This window comes from Schistocerca serialis, unplaced genomic scaffold, assembly GCF_023864345.2.
Source record: "Schistocerca serialis cubense isolate TAMUIC-IGC-003099 unplaced genomic scaffold, iqSchSeri2.2 HiC_scaffold_1179, whole genome shotgun sequence".
Taxonomy (NCBI): domain Eukaryota; kingdom Metazoa; phylum Arthropoda; class Insecta; order Orthoptera; family Acrididae; genus Schistocerca; species Schistocerca serialis.
The window spans coordinates 80,001-95,000 of NW_026047380.1; the positions used below are offsets into that span (position 1 = coordinate 80,001).

At 52.7% G+C, this 15,000-nt stretch overlaps 2 non-coding genes and 1 pseudogene across 2 annotated transcripts; all 3 read right to left on the reverse strand.

Moving 5' to 3' along the window:
- Positions 1 to 4,649: 4,649 nt before the first annotated feature.
- LOC126434022 (large subunit ribosomal RNA) lies at positions 4,650 to 7,818 on the reverse strand (annotated as a pseudogene).
- A 188-nt stretch (positions 7,819 to 8,006) lies between these two features.
- LOC126434005 (5.8S ribosomal RNA) lies at positions 8,007 to 8,161 on the reverse strand. Its single transcript, XR_007578906.1, has one exon. It is a non-coding gene; the product is annotated as a 5.8S ribosomal RNA (ribosomal RNA).
- A 353-nt stretch (positions 8,162 to 8,514) lies between these two features.
- LOC126434010 (small subunit ribosomal RNA) lies at positions 8,515 to 10,423 on the reverse strand. The gene has a single exon (XR_007578911.1). It is a non-coding gene; the product is annotated as a small subunit ribosomal RNA (ribosomal RNA).
- Positions 10,424 to 15,000: the final 4,577 nt, after the last annotated feature.

Genomic DNA, 15,000 nt, shown 5'->3' on the forward strand with positions numbered 1-15,000 from the left:
TACAATGATTTCCTGGGTGCCACTTTCAATTTAGATCTATTGCACCAATTCTGTAACAACCCAACGGCTACTCTGACACGTTCCTCAATTACCTGTCTGCTATTCCCTTCCACAAGTATGACAAGGTCGTCCGCATAGGCCACAACACCCAAGACTGAAGCATCCCCCTGCAAGATGTTCAGCAGTGGTTCCATAGTTATATCCCAGAAAACCGGGCCTAATACAGATCCCTGGGGACAACCCCAGGATATTTGCTTGGATACCACAGCTCCGGGAGCCGTGATCCTTGCCAGTCTATCATTACAGTAGGCCTCCAGACATCGATACAGCGGCCCAGGACACTCCATCTCGCGCAAGCGTGAGAAGAGCGCCGGCCACCATAGGTTGTCGAAGGCCCCTGAAATGTCCACCATGATGCCCAGAACATACTTCGCACTGGCCGAGCGGACAGTCCGAGACACCTCATTGATCGCATCCTGTGTGGAGCGACCCCTTCGGAATCCGAACTGCCGATCACTCATGCCATGCAAAGCCCTGTGGCTCAAGAGTCTGTCAGTGAGCAGCTTTTCAAACGTTTTTCCCATCACGTCCAAGAGGCAAATTGGTCGATATGACTTGGGCGACTGCGGATCCTTATCAGTACCCTTCTTGATGACCACCACTTCTGCAGTTTTCCATCTTCTTGGATACTTCCCCAGTTGTAAACATGTATTGTAAATTTTGGCTAAATCTGGAGCAAGCTGAGGAGCTAAAAACTGTAATATTTCCACTGGCACCCCATCTGGGCCGGGTGCCTTCCTCCTGGCAAAAGTATGGAGCGCTGCGACCACCTCCTCGGGCGAGAAAGGGTACACGTGTGCTTCATTTCTGTATGGCTCAAATAGTGCAGTCCGTATTGCCTGCTGCTCCACAGTGTCCTCCTCGACGACATCATCCGGCAACAAGACCTTCATCAGGACTCTTGCTGTTTCTTCCCATGTCGTTGTACAATGTCCATCTTCCAGCTGCAGAGTAGACAGCATTGTGGGAGCTCTGATTTTTTCCCTTATAAGTTTATATGGAACCCCCCAGGGGTCCAATCCCAGCTGCTCATTCACAAAATTTTGCCAAGACTGCCGTCTTGCCCGTTGCACGGAATCCTGGTATCGGGCTTTGAGGCGACGATAGATCCTGAGATGGTACTGTCTCTCTTCTTGTATGAAACTCCTCTGATAGTTACTCCTCGCCCGTCTGACAGATCGCTTGAGCTCAGTCAGCTCGGGGGACCACGGAGTAGACTGTTTGCGAACAAACCTTGCCATCCGAGGAACAGACACAGCAATAGCCGCCACAACAGATGCAACCAATTCGTCCACCGCCTCGTCCACATTATGTATCTCCGCGTCCGGTCCCAGCCCTGGAGGACGAAACACCTGTGCCAGCCGGTTCCAGTTCGTCTTTTGATAGTTATATCTCTCCACCCAGTCCCCAGGATCTTCTTCAAGCTCCATATAGTAATCAAAAAATATGCAATTATGATCACTAATTGTGAGATTACTCACAACTCTCCAATTCCTGACGTGCGGTGCTGCTCTTTGAGTTGCAAGCGTAACATCTATGTTAGAAACAGCACCCGCTCTTCCTGAATAGGTAGGCGGGTTGCCAGGTTGATTTATAACGTCAAGCTGCATCTGCATTATAAGATTTTCCAGCTCAGCTCCCCGCTCATCCTGCTCAACACTAAACCACAATGGGGACTTTGCATTAGCGTCCATACACACAATAACCGGCTTTCCCTGCAACCTTCTTAGAATCCAGTCCAACTGATTAAGAAATCCAATAATGTGTTGTCTGAATTGGCAGTATACATTAACAAAAAATAACAAATGCGACATCAGATTAAGTTGGACCACAATCACATGATCGTTACAGAATTGTGTAAGCACAGTTGTTTTAATACATTTATTCAAAAAGACAACCGCGCTCATGGGATTCTCACCAGAGAACACCACTTGCGCGGTTGCTGGAAATCCAGGAATCCGACCAGCACAGGAGGCAGGTTCTTGAATTACTAATATATCCAATAAATCGTCTTCCGCGATTTTTCTAAGCTCTTGCGTAACCAAGTGGCTACGCATTGCATTAATTTGCAATACTTTAAAACACCCCATCAACCAGGGGGATAAAAGACATGCAGGCGGCTGGCGGGCCATGACTTCGAGAGGTCTACCACATTTCTACCGTACATCTTTACCATGTCTTTGTATATTTTCTCAAGATCAAATTTACGGCCTCGCCTGGCAAACACCTGCTGCACCAACTCCTTTAAGTCATCCGGTTGCGACGGAAGATTTGCCGCATGCAAACTTATGCAATCCACGTCCTCCAAGGCTGGATACGTGATATCTCCACCATTACTATGTCCTGTCCTCACAAGCTGCCTCAGTGCAATTGTTAACAATGCCGGCTCCTCGAGCCTGTTTAAACGCAACTTGCGTTCAAAGTCATCGTACACCCCTCCTGGACCAACTGCATTGTAAGAAGTACCTTCACCATTCAGCTTTACATTATTTACAGTATTCAACTTTACATTATTTACAGTATCCTCATCTAAACTACTACTACCACCACTACCACCACCACCACTAGTATCTTCAGTAGGGACTTTGCTCACATCTTCTTGATTCGATATCTGCAAATCTTGCTTCCCAGGCTCCTGCAACTTGGTACTCGACAGTCGACTAGTTAGCCGACCGACCGCTGCCTCCAAGTCGACATCCGTCTGGATGCCGACGTCCACCATCGATCCTCCAGTGGTGTCCCGTACCTCTTCCGGGTTGTACAGCGAACCTGTGGACAAAGCTTTACTAATTAGCTTACCCCGTTCCGCGTCCCTTTTCATTTTACTTGGTGATTTCTTTTTCGGCGCCTTAAGGGTCGCCATAATCAGTCCTTTGTATTATTCTATCGAGGAACATCCGGTAGGTGGGGCAGTCTTTCGGTCCACCACACTTTCTCCCCCTCTTTTTGCACGGTATGCAAATGGGGGCTTTGTCCTTGTTAGGACAGACCTTTCTTTCATGACCCGCCTGCCCACAATGGGCACACAAGGCATGTTCTTCATGACAATACTTGTTTGTATGATTTAAATCTTGACATTTGGTGCACCGTGGCACCGCCAAATAGTCCTTTATATTTAATGCCGAATAACCGACATATAGTCTGCCTATTCTGGTGAGAGGTTTCCATAATTCAGGTGAAACCTCCACTACGTGATGCACTGTGACTTTTTCTCTAGGTCCAACTTTAAATCTTAATCTAAACTGGGTATCAAACTCTTCCCTCGTCATTGTCGCGTCAAAATTCTGTACATATATTGCATCCATCAAGCTGTCGGCATTCATGTATGATGGAACATCATAAAGGCACATCAAAGGCCTTCGCCTCCGTGGCGGTTCGCACTTGACCTTGGCAGCCAGCTGAGGATTTGTCATGATCCGCAGGCTGTCCTCCGGAGTTGCCGTCTCAACAATCAGAACATTTTTCGCGGTTCTTACAGTGTTAATTTTTATTTTATCCCGTTTTGGATCAATGCATTTTTCAAATGCAGTCTTAACTGCCCGGATGTCCTCCCCTTCTTTCGGCTTAATGAACACTGTTGGTACACTTTTCTTAATATTTTCTTGAATGGTTTCTTTTGCCGTCGGCGCCTTTACCACAGGGGTACTCGCAACCGCGGCATATGATTTTACAACTGGTGGCTGATTCCTAAGACGTTCGTTTTCTTTCTGTAATTCGATCAGTCTACCTTCTAATTGGGAATGGGCCATCGCCCACCTGGCAACACAATCCCGAATATTATTAATCGCCACGTTACTGATCTTTCCATTCTTTACACTGGAATCTAACAAACTCAAGAAACGAGCATGACGCTCGGCTACAGACAAATCTTCGTCGCGAACGGATTCAACCTCGAGCGCATGATCACTCTCCACTAGTTCGGCCATAATGACAGATGAAGAGTGAAAAAATGAAGGCCCGTCTCTTTCCCCGGACCGGCCTCTCTGGCATGGGGGGAGGCTAAATGCAGCTCGCTCACCGGTCCCGCCCCTTGACCAAGAGCTTTCAACAACTGAGCTGCTAGGTTTAGCACGCCGTGGGAACAGCGCACTAGTCCTCTTCGACTGCTGCATCATCGAAGTTTTCTCCCGCTCCCTTACCGACGAATGCCTCCCGCATTCCGGGAGAGCGGATTCACCCTCCGTCCTTCGCCCCCTACTAGGCCGAGTTTCCACCAAAAGGCTAAAGACCCGGTCCTACTCAGGTGCCGGGCCGGTCCCCCAGACGTTCGGGGGTCTGGACCCATCTAACCTAACCGGGGACGTGTCACCACGCCCCGGCTTGGCGGATCATGCCCCGGAATTCCAGGGGCAAGGCGGGTGACCTTCGCCGACTTGGGCCAGGATCCCGCCGCGACAAATGCAGCAGCCGGAACCGGCGTACAAGATATTCAGTACGCCGTCGCGCCCCTGCCCTTCGGTCGCCCGAAGGCTTAACAGCTGCACCCCGAGAAGGCGAGCAGGAGCACTTGAGAAGGAGAGGCTAAGATGTTCGAGTCGCATCCTTCCCCTGCTGCCTATTACCAACCATGAGCCCACGCAAATCGGGGCACATAGCATGAGACAGCCGCAGCTAGTAGATAGGGACAGCGGGAATCTCGTTAATCCATTCATGCGCGTCACTAATTAGATGACGAGGCATTTGGCTATCAAAGCCGTCTTTATTCACGTACAGTGAATAACACAAATAAGTGAATACCCACAAAGCGGGTTTACAGATGGTACATAAATTACAAAACACACTTAATAATAGACACAGTACATGAACAAAGAGAGGTATTATGCCTGAGAGGCCAGGCAGCAGCCGAAGGATTGAGACCACGCTAACCAACGCCAGTGCGGAGAGTCATAGTTACTCCCGCCGTTTACCCGCGCTTGCTTGAATTTCTTCACGTTGACATTCAGAGCACTGGGCAGAAATCACATTGCGTCAACACCCGCTAGGGCCATCGCAATGCTTTGTTTTAATTAGACAGTCGGATTCCCCCAGTCCGTGCCAGTTCTGAGTTGATCGTTGAATGGCGGCCGAAGAGAATCCGCGCACCCGCGCGCCCCCGGAGGAGCACGCTAAGGCGGACGCGGCCTCGCAGCAAGGAAGATCCGTGGGAGGCCAAGGCACGGGACCGAGCTCGGATCCTGCACGCAGGTTGAAGCACCGGGGCGCGAACGCCGCGCAGGCGCGCGCATCCTGCACCGCCGGCCAGCACGAGGCCGACCAACGGCGAGAGCAGACCACGCCCGCGCTAAACGCCCGCACTTACCGGCACCCCTACGGCACTCACCTCGCCCAGGCCCGGCACGTTAGCGCTGACCCACTTCCCGACCAAGCCCGACACGCCCCGATCCTCAGAGCCAATCCTTATCCCGAAGTTACGGATCCAATTTGCCGACTTCCCTTACCTACATTATTCTATCGACTAGAGGCTCTTCACCTTGGAGACCTGCTGCGGATATGGGTACGAACCGGCGCGACACCTCCACGTGGCCCTCTCCCGGATTTTCAAGGTCCGAGGGGAAGATCGGGACACCGCCGCAACTGCGGTGCTCTTCGCGTTCCAAACCCTATCTCCCTGCTAGAGGATTCCAGGGAACTCGAACGCTCATGCAGAAAAGAAAACTCTTCCCCGATCTCCCGACGGCGTCTCCGGGTCCTTTTGGGTTACCCCGACGAGCATCTCTAAAAGAGGGGCCCGACTTGTATCGGTTCCGCTGCCGGGTTCCGGAATAGGAACCGGATTCCCTTTCGCCCAACGGGGGCCAGCACAAAGCGCATCATGCTATGACGGCCCCCATCAACATCGGATTTCTCCTAGGGCTTAGGATCGACTGACTCGTGTGCAACGGCTGTTCACACGAAACCCTTCTCCGCGTCAGCCCTCCAGGGCCTCGCTGGAGTATTTGCTACTACCACCAAGATCTGCACCGACGGCGGCTCCAGGCAGGCTCACGCCCAGACCCTTCTGCGCCCACCGCCGCGACCCTCCTACTCGTCAGGGCTTCGCGGCCGGCCGCAAGGACCGGCCATGACTGCCAGACTGACGGCCGAGTATAGGCACGACGCTTCAGCGCCATCCATTTTCAGGGCTAGTTGCTTCGGCAGGTGAGTTGTTACACACTCCTTAGCGGATTCCGACTTCCATGGCCACCGTCCTGCTGTCTTAAGCAACCAACGCCTTTCATGGTTTCCCATGAGCGTCGATTCGGGCGCCTTAACTCGGCGTTTGGTTCATCCCACAGCGCCAGTTCTGCTTACCAAAAGTGGCCCACTTGGCACTCCGATCCGAGTCGTTTGCTCGCGGCTTCAGCATATCAAGCAAGCCGGAGATCTCACCCATTTAAAGTTTGAGAATAGGTTGAGGTCGTTTCGGCCCCAAGGCCTCTAATCATTCGCTTTACCGGATGAGACTCGTACGAGCACCAGCTATCCTGAGGGAAACTTCGGAGGGAACCAGCTACTAGATGGTTCGATTAGTCTTTCGCCCCTATACCCAGCTCCGACGATCGATTTGCACGTCAGAATCGCTACGGACCTCCATCAGGGTTTCCCCTGACTTCGTCCTGGCCAGGCATAGTTCACCATCTTTCGGGTCCCAACGTGTACGCTCTAGGTGCGCCTCACCTCGCAATGAGGACGAGACGCCCCGGGAGTGCGGAGGCCGCCGCCCCGTGAAGGGCGGGGAAGCCCCATCCTCCCTCGGCCCGCGCAAGGCGAGACCTTCACTTTCATTACGCCTTTAGGTTTCGTACAGCCCAATGACTCGCGCACATGTTAGACTCCTTGGTCCGTGTTTCAAGACGGGTCGTGAAATTGTCCAAAGCTGAAGCGCCGCTGACGGGAGCGATTATTCCGCCCGAGAGCATCCCGAGCCAACAGCGGCGCGGGTCCGGGGCCGGGCCAGGTAGGTCCGTCATCCGGGAAGAACCGCGCGCGCTTGCCGGGAGCCCGAGCGCCCAAAGGGGCGAATCGACTCCTCCAGATATACCGCCGGGCAGCCAGCCAGGACACCGGGGCTCTGCCCAACAGACGCGAACCGAGGCCCGCGGAAGGACAGGCTGCGCACCCGGGCCGTAGGCCGGCACCCAGCGGGTCGCGACGTCCTACTAGGGGAGAAGTGCGGCCCACCGCACACCGGAACGGCCCCGCCCCGCGGCGAGTGGAAAGGCAACCGGACACGACCCCGCCGCGAATTGCTCCGCGCGGGCGGCCGGCCCCATCTGCCGAGGGCGGAGGCCAGTGGCCGGATGGGCGTGAATCTCACCCGTTCGACCTTTCGGACTTCTCACGTTTACCCCAGAACGGTTTCACGTACTTTTGAACTCTCTCTTCAAAGTTCTTTTCAACTTTCCCTCACGGTACTTGTTCGCTATCGGTCTCGTGGTCATATTTAGTCTCAGATGGAGTTTACCACCCACTTGGAGCTGCACTCTCAAGCAACCCGACTCGAAGGAGAGGTCCCGCCGACGCTCGCACCGGCCGCTACGGGCCTGGCACCCTCTACGGGCCGTGGCCTCATTCAAGTTGGACTTGGGCTCGGCGCGAGGCGTCGGGGTAGTGGACCCTCCCAAACACCACATGCCACGACAGGCGGCAGCCTGCGGGGTTCGGTGCTGGACTCTTCCCTGTTCGCTCGCCGCTACTGGGGGAATCCTTGTTAGTTTCTTTTCCTCCGCTTAGTAATATGCTTAAATTCAGCGGGTAGTCTCGCCTGCTCTGAGGTCGTTGTACGAGGTGTCGCACGCCACACCGCCAGCCGGCTGTGCACGCTACCGAGTAAGTACCGGTATGCGAACCGCCAGGCGACGGGCGCGCATCGCACGTTTAAGGAGACGCGGCCGGCCCCACAGGCGGCCACGACACTCCCAGGTCTGCGAAGCGGGGCAAACGCCGCGCGCTTCAGTATACGTAGCCGACCCTCAGCCAGACGTGGCCCGGGAACGGAATCCATGGACCGCAATGTGCGTTCGAAACGTCGATGTTCATGTGTCCTGCAGTTCACATGTCGACGCGCAATTTGCTGCGTTCTTCATCGACCCACGAGCCGAGTGATCCACCGTCCTGGGTGATCTTTTCATAGTTTCCACCATCTCTTTCGAGACAGTTGCATAGGCGGGACTGAGGCGTGTGGCGGCCCTGTTCCAGCGTTCAGTGTCCAACGGCCTCACGGCCGATGGGCGTCGTACGGCTCCACACCGGAGCGGACAGGCAGTCGGGCGAAAGTCATTCAAAACCGGCGCCAGGCGCCAGGTGCCGCAGGCCAGCCGCTCCAGCGCTTCAGCGCTCGTACCACACAACATTGCCGTTAGTTTTGAGACGAACGCGTGGTTCCGCACGCGGCGCACGGCTACTGCGAGCCGTACAGGTAGCTGCGTGTTGCGCGACACGACACGCACATCGAAAGACATGCAGTCTAGTCGGTAATGATCCTTCCGCAGGTTCACCTACGGAAACCTTGTTACGACTTTTACTTCCTCTAAATGATCAAGTTTGGTCATCTTTCCGGTAGCATCGGCAACGACAGAGTCAATGCCGCGTACCAGTCCGAAGACCTCACTAAATCATTCAATCGGTAGTAGCGACGGGCGGTGTGTACAAAGGGCAGGGACGTAATCAACGCGAGCTTATGACTCGCGCTTACTGGGAATTCCTCGTTCATGGGGAACAATTGCAAGCCCCAATCCCTAGCACGAAGGAGGTTCAGCGGGTTACCCCGACCTTTCGGCCTAGGAAGACACGCTGATTCCTTCAGTGTAGCGCGCGTGCGGCCCAGAACATCTAAGGGCATCACAGACCTGTTATTGCTCAATCTCGTGCGGCTAGAAGCCGCCTGTCCCTCTAAGAAGAAAAGTAATCGCTGACAGCACGAAGGATGTCACGCGACTAGTTAGCAGGCTAGAGTCTCGTTCGTTATCGGAATTAACCAGACAAATCGCTCCACCAACTAAGAACGGCCATGCACCACCACCCACCGAATCAAGAAAGAGCTATCAATCTGTCAATCCTTCCGGTGTCCGGGCCTGGTGAGGTTTCCCGTGTTGAGTCAAATTAAGCCGCAGGCTCCACTCCTGGTGGTGCCCTTCCGTCAATTCCTTTAAGTTTCAGCTTTGCAACCATACTTCCCCCGGAACCCAAAAGCTTTGGTTTCCCGGAGGCTGCCCGCCGAGTCATCGGAGGAACTGCGGCGGATCGCTGGCTGGCATCGTTTATGGTTAGAACTAGGGCGGTATCTGATCGCCTTCGAACCTCTAACTTTCGTTCTTGATTAATGAAAACATACTTGGCAAATGCTTTCGCTTCTGTTCGTCTTGCGACGATCCAAGAATTTCACCTCTAACGTCGCAATACGAATGCCCCCGCCTGTCCCTATTAATCATTACCTCGGGTTCCGAAAACCAACAAAATAGAACCGAGGTCCTATTCCATTATTCCATGCACACAGTATTCAGGCGGGCTTGCCTGCTTTAAGCACTCTAATTTGTTCAAAGTAAACGTGCCGGCCCACCGAGACACTCAATAAAGAGCACCCTGGTAGGATTTCAACGGGGTCCGCCTCGGGACGCACGAGCACGCACGAGGCGGTCGCACGCCTTCGGCTCGCCCCACCGGCAGGACGTCCCACGATACATGCCAGTTAAACACCGACGGGCGGTGAACCAACAGCGTGGGACACAAATCCAACTACGAGCTTTTTAACCGCAACAACTTTAATATACGCTATTGGAGCTGGAATTACCGCGGCTGCTGGCACCAGACTTGCCCTCCAATAGATACTCGTTAAAGGATTTAAAGTGTACTCATTCCGATTACGGGGCCTCGGATGAGTCCCGTATCGTTATTTTTCGTCACTACCTCCCCGTGCCGGGAGTGGGTAATTTGCGCGCCTGCTGCCTTCCTTGGATGTGGTAGCCGTTTCTCAGGCTCCCTCTCCGGAATCGAACCCTGATTCCCCGTTACCCGTTACAACCATGGTAGGCGCAGAACCTACCATCGACAGTTGATAAGGCAGACATTTGAAAGATGCGTCGCCGGTACGAGGACCGTGCGATCAGCCCAAAGTTATTCAGAGTCACCAAGGCAAACGGACCGGACGAGCCGACCGATTGGTTTTGATCTAATAAAAGCGTCCCTTCCATCTCTGGTCGGGACTCTGTTTGCATGTATTAGCTCTAGAATTACCACAGTTATCCAAGTAACGTGGGTACGATCTAAGGAACCATAACTGATTTAATGAGCCATTCGCGGTTTCACCTTAATGCGGCTTGTACTGAGACATGCATGGCTTAATCTTTGAGACAAGCATATGACTACTGGCAGGATCAACCAGGGAGCTGCGTCAACTAGAGCTGAGCAGCCGGCCGCCCGGGAGTGTGTCCCGGGGGCCCGCGCGAACACGCAAGCGTCCGCTCAATTATTCTGCAAACAGGAGGAGGCTGAGCTCCCCTGCACAACACACCTCGAAACCCTCTCAGGTCCCGGCGGCGCGCAGCGCCGTCCTAAGTACTTGGTCGGGTTCGAGAGAGGCGCAATCGCCCGGAGTTAGGCGAGTAGACGCTTTAGGTGCGACCACCCGTGCTCCCAACTGAGCTTGCCGCTGCCGACAGAGGCCCGGGAGCGTGCTGTCGTGGCATTGCCGGCGGGAGACAACACGCGCCACCTACGGTGACCGGCAGCTCCAACGCCAGCGCCACAGAAGGACAAAAGCCCCACTTGGGTGCCGAAGCGAACTCTCCCAGCACAGCGCACGCGCCAACACGTCCGCACAGCTGCGATACAAACCACCTGCGAGAACCGCTGGGGCGACCGAGCAGCAGACGGCGTCGCGGCGCCGAGCGCCGGGCGGCGGCGCATCCTCAGCGCACACAGTCCTCAATCGGACCAGCACACTGCAGATGGCCACCGCGCTTCGCACCGGGCCCGCGAGGACCTACTTTGGCCGCAAGGCGCCGCGAGCAGGGGGCGCCGGCGCGCAGCTGCGCCGCCTGCCGCGTCCGTCGGCCGGCGCGCCTGCCACTGGCCGCCCCCACCAGCCGGCTGTAGCGCGTGCGCCCACGCACCGCGCTGCCAGCACGCCGGGCGGCCCCCCCTCACCGGCCGGGGACGGTCCCACCCAGCCACCGCCGCGTATCGCCTCACACCCAGATCCCCTTTCGCGTTCGTGGGCATGGTGGGTCCCCTTTCACGTTCGTGGGCATGGTGGGTATCCCTGAAACAACCGGTTAATAGCTCGACCGATCGTCGCCAACACTGATTCACCTCTAGCGAGAACAACCGCACCACAACGGGTTACCTGTTGTTCATTTGCGTAACGTCACCAGCAAACGTAGACGTCCATCGCCATTTGCAACGAGTATTGCATGCCTGTGTCAGGTGTCACAACACACTACGTCTGCCCACATAGACGCAACAACATGTGCACGCCTCGAGAACACGTGGAAGGTAGCCCCCGTACGTATGCGGTGTCCATTGCGCGAACGACTGTCAGCCGGCCTCTGCAGGATGTCGCAGATGTGGAACGCGGTGCAACATGCTATCACGGTGTGTGAGAAGAGACGACTACGTCCGAATACACGCTCCACTACATCAACAGACTGCTCATGCTGATCGCCATCCAGGGCGTCCGTTCCTCCCACACGTCTGAATGGCGTACCACACTGCAATCCAGCTCTTATAGGGAGACGACACGTAGCTGCGTGCACAATATTTGGACTGTATGGTCTGCCGTTGCTAGGCGCAGTCGTCGTACGGTCACACATGTGCCACGATGTATCATTCAGTACATACGGACCAATGTGCAGTACAGTTTGTGGGTTTTGCGTACATCGGCGGACAGGTGACAGGCCGTACCACAACGTAGGCTGAGTACGTCGGCATGCGAAGGGCATTGAACATGCAAACTTCTCAACGACCAGCTTGCGAAGGCAGGGGGGAAGGGGGGGGGGCATGTACGTCCTGCTGCTATCCACATTACAGTGTATAGCAGGAGCATGTGGAAAGTCAGCAACACCTGCAAGGTGTTTAACATGACGCGATACACAGGGGACCGGGCAGTGCGAATAGCGAACTATATTGCGAGGGTTGCGGTTAGGCAACACTACACTAATTTAACGAGTTGCATAACAATTACAGAGCAGGTTCAGCGACAACGTGCGTCAGGTTAAGGCGCAATATAGGTTAGGTTGAGGCACAATATAGGTTAGGTTAAGGCACAACATGGGTTACGTTAAGGCACAAATTGGGTTACGTTAAGGCACAACATGGGTTACGTTAAGGCACAACATGGGTTACGTTAAGGCACAAATTAGGTTACGTTAAGGCACAAATTAGGTTACGTTAAGGCACAAATTAGGTTACGTTAAGGCACAAATTAGGTTACGTTAAGGCACAAATTAGGTTACGTTAAGGCACAAATTAGGTTACGTTAAGGCACAAACAAATTAGGTTACGTTAAGGCACAAATTAGGTTACGTTAAGGCACAAATTAGGTTACGTTAAGGCACAAATTAGGTTACGTTAAGGCACAAATTAGGTTACGTTAAGGCACAAATTAGGTTACGTTAAGGCACAAATTAGGTTACGTTAAGGCACAAATTAGGTTACGTTAAGGCACAAATTAGGTTACGTTAAGGCACAAATTAGGTTACGTTAAGGCACAAATTAGGTTACGTTAAGGCACAAATTAGGTTACGTTAAGGCACAAATTAGGTTACGTTAAGGCACAAATTAGGTTACGTTAAGGCACAAATTAGGTTACGTTAAGGCACAAATAGGTTACGTTAAGGTACAATATGGGTTAGGTTAAGGTACAATATGGGTTAGGTTAAGGTACAATATGGGTTAGGTTAAGGTACAATATGGGTTAGGTTAAGGTACAATATGGGTTAGGTTAAGGCACAACGTAGGTTAGGTTAAGGCACAACATAGGTTAGGTTAAGGCACAACATAGGTTAGGTTAAGGCACAACATAGGTTAGGTTAAGGCACAACATAGGTTAGGTTAAGGCACAACATAGGTTAGGTTAAGGCACAACATAGGTTAGGTTAAGGCACAACATAGGTTAGGTTAAGGCACAACATAGGTTAGGTTAAGGCACAACATAGGTTAGGTTAAGGCACAACATAGGTTAGGTTAAGGCACAACGTAGGTTAGGTTAAGGCACAACGTAGGTTAGGTTAAGGCACAACGTAGGTTAGGTTAAGGCACAACGTAGGTTAGGTTAAGGCACAACGTAGGTTAGGTTAAGGCACAACGTAGGTTAGGTTAAGGCACAACGTAGGTTAGGTTAAGGCACAACGTAGGTTAGGTTAAGGCACAACGTAGGTTAGGTTAAGGCACAACGTAGGTTAGGTTTAAGGCACAACGTAGGTTAGGTTAAGGCACAACGTAGGTTAGGTTAAGGCACAACGTAGGTTAGGTTAAGGCACAACGTAGGTTAGGTTAAGGCACAACGTAGGTTAGGTTAAGGCACAACGTAGGTTAGGTTAAGGCACAACGTAGGTTAGGTTAAGGCACAACGTAGGTTAGGTTAAGGCACAACGTGTTGGTTAGGTTAAGGCACAACGTAGGTTAGGTTAAGGCACAACGTAGGTTAGGTTAAGGCACAACGTAGGTTAGGTTAAGGCACAACGTAGGTTAGGTTAAGGCACAACGTAGGTTAGGTTAAGGCACAACGTAGGTTAGGTTAAGGCACAACGTAGGTTAGGTTAAGGCACAACGTAGGTTAGGTTAAGGCACAACGTAGGTTAGGTTAAGGCACAACATAGGTTAGGTTAAGGCACAACATAGGTTAGGTTAAGGCACAACATAGGTTAGGTTAAGGCACAACATAGGTTAGGTTAAGGCACAACATAGGTTAGGTTAAGGCACAACATAGGTTAGGTTAAGGCACAACGTAGGTTAGGTTAAGGCACAACGTAGGTTAGGTTAAGGCACAACGTAGGTTAGGTTAAGGCACAACGTAGGTTAGGTTAAGGTACAACGTAGGTTAGGTTAAGGTACAACGTAGGTTAGGTTAAGGTACAACGTAGGTTAGGTTAAGGTACAACGTAGGTTAGGTTAAGGTACAACGTAGGTTAGGTTAAGGTACAACGTAGGTTAGGTTAAGGTACAACGTAGGTTAGGTTAAGGTACAACGTAGGTTAGGTTAAGGCGCAATGTAGGTTAGGTTAAGGTACGATATACCTTAGGTTAAGGTACAATATCGCTTAGGTTAAGGTACAATATAGCTTAGGTTAAGGTACACGTTGTAGGGAAAGGTGTATTTTGGGGGGGGAGGGGGCGGCAGGTTCGTTGATAGTGATTATCGTAAGTGCATGCCTGCGGGATCATCCGATTTGTCACGTCAGGATGCACTTGTGGCTCATGACAGGCGGCGCTCCGATTCCAAGGTTGTGGCAGATCTGTGTCTTTCATTCCTGCCATTGTTTGTGTACTGTGACAGGAGGCAGTATTGTGATGTTGGGTGCACCCCTGTGTAGGACATGTGTGGGTGTTCGTGGCTTAGCTGAGCAATGGCGGATGTCGGAAGGGTGGGATATTCTGTTTTCTGGGTGGACCTCCCGGTCTGGTTATGATAGTGTGGATTGTGTAATGTGGCGGAGAGGATGCACCGGATGTTCTTCCATGCTGGTGGTTAGATATTGTGTGTGTGCCTGTTAGAGGCAGAGAGTAGTGTGTGATAGTGTCTGGCTGACGTGTGGTTCTCATTGTGTGCAGAGTCTTTCAGCATGTATAGGGACGGTTGTATATATTATCTGTATTCTGATGGCTCTGCATCTATTACTAATCAGTGCCGTGTATACGGTTACTCTGGTTCCAGTCGAAACTGTTCTATCTCTGTACATTAGTGACACTGCGGCTCCACTATGTTGCCGCCCCTGTCGGCCGTTTCCCCCAGTGTGTGGCTAA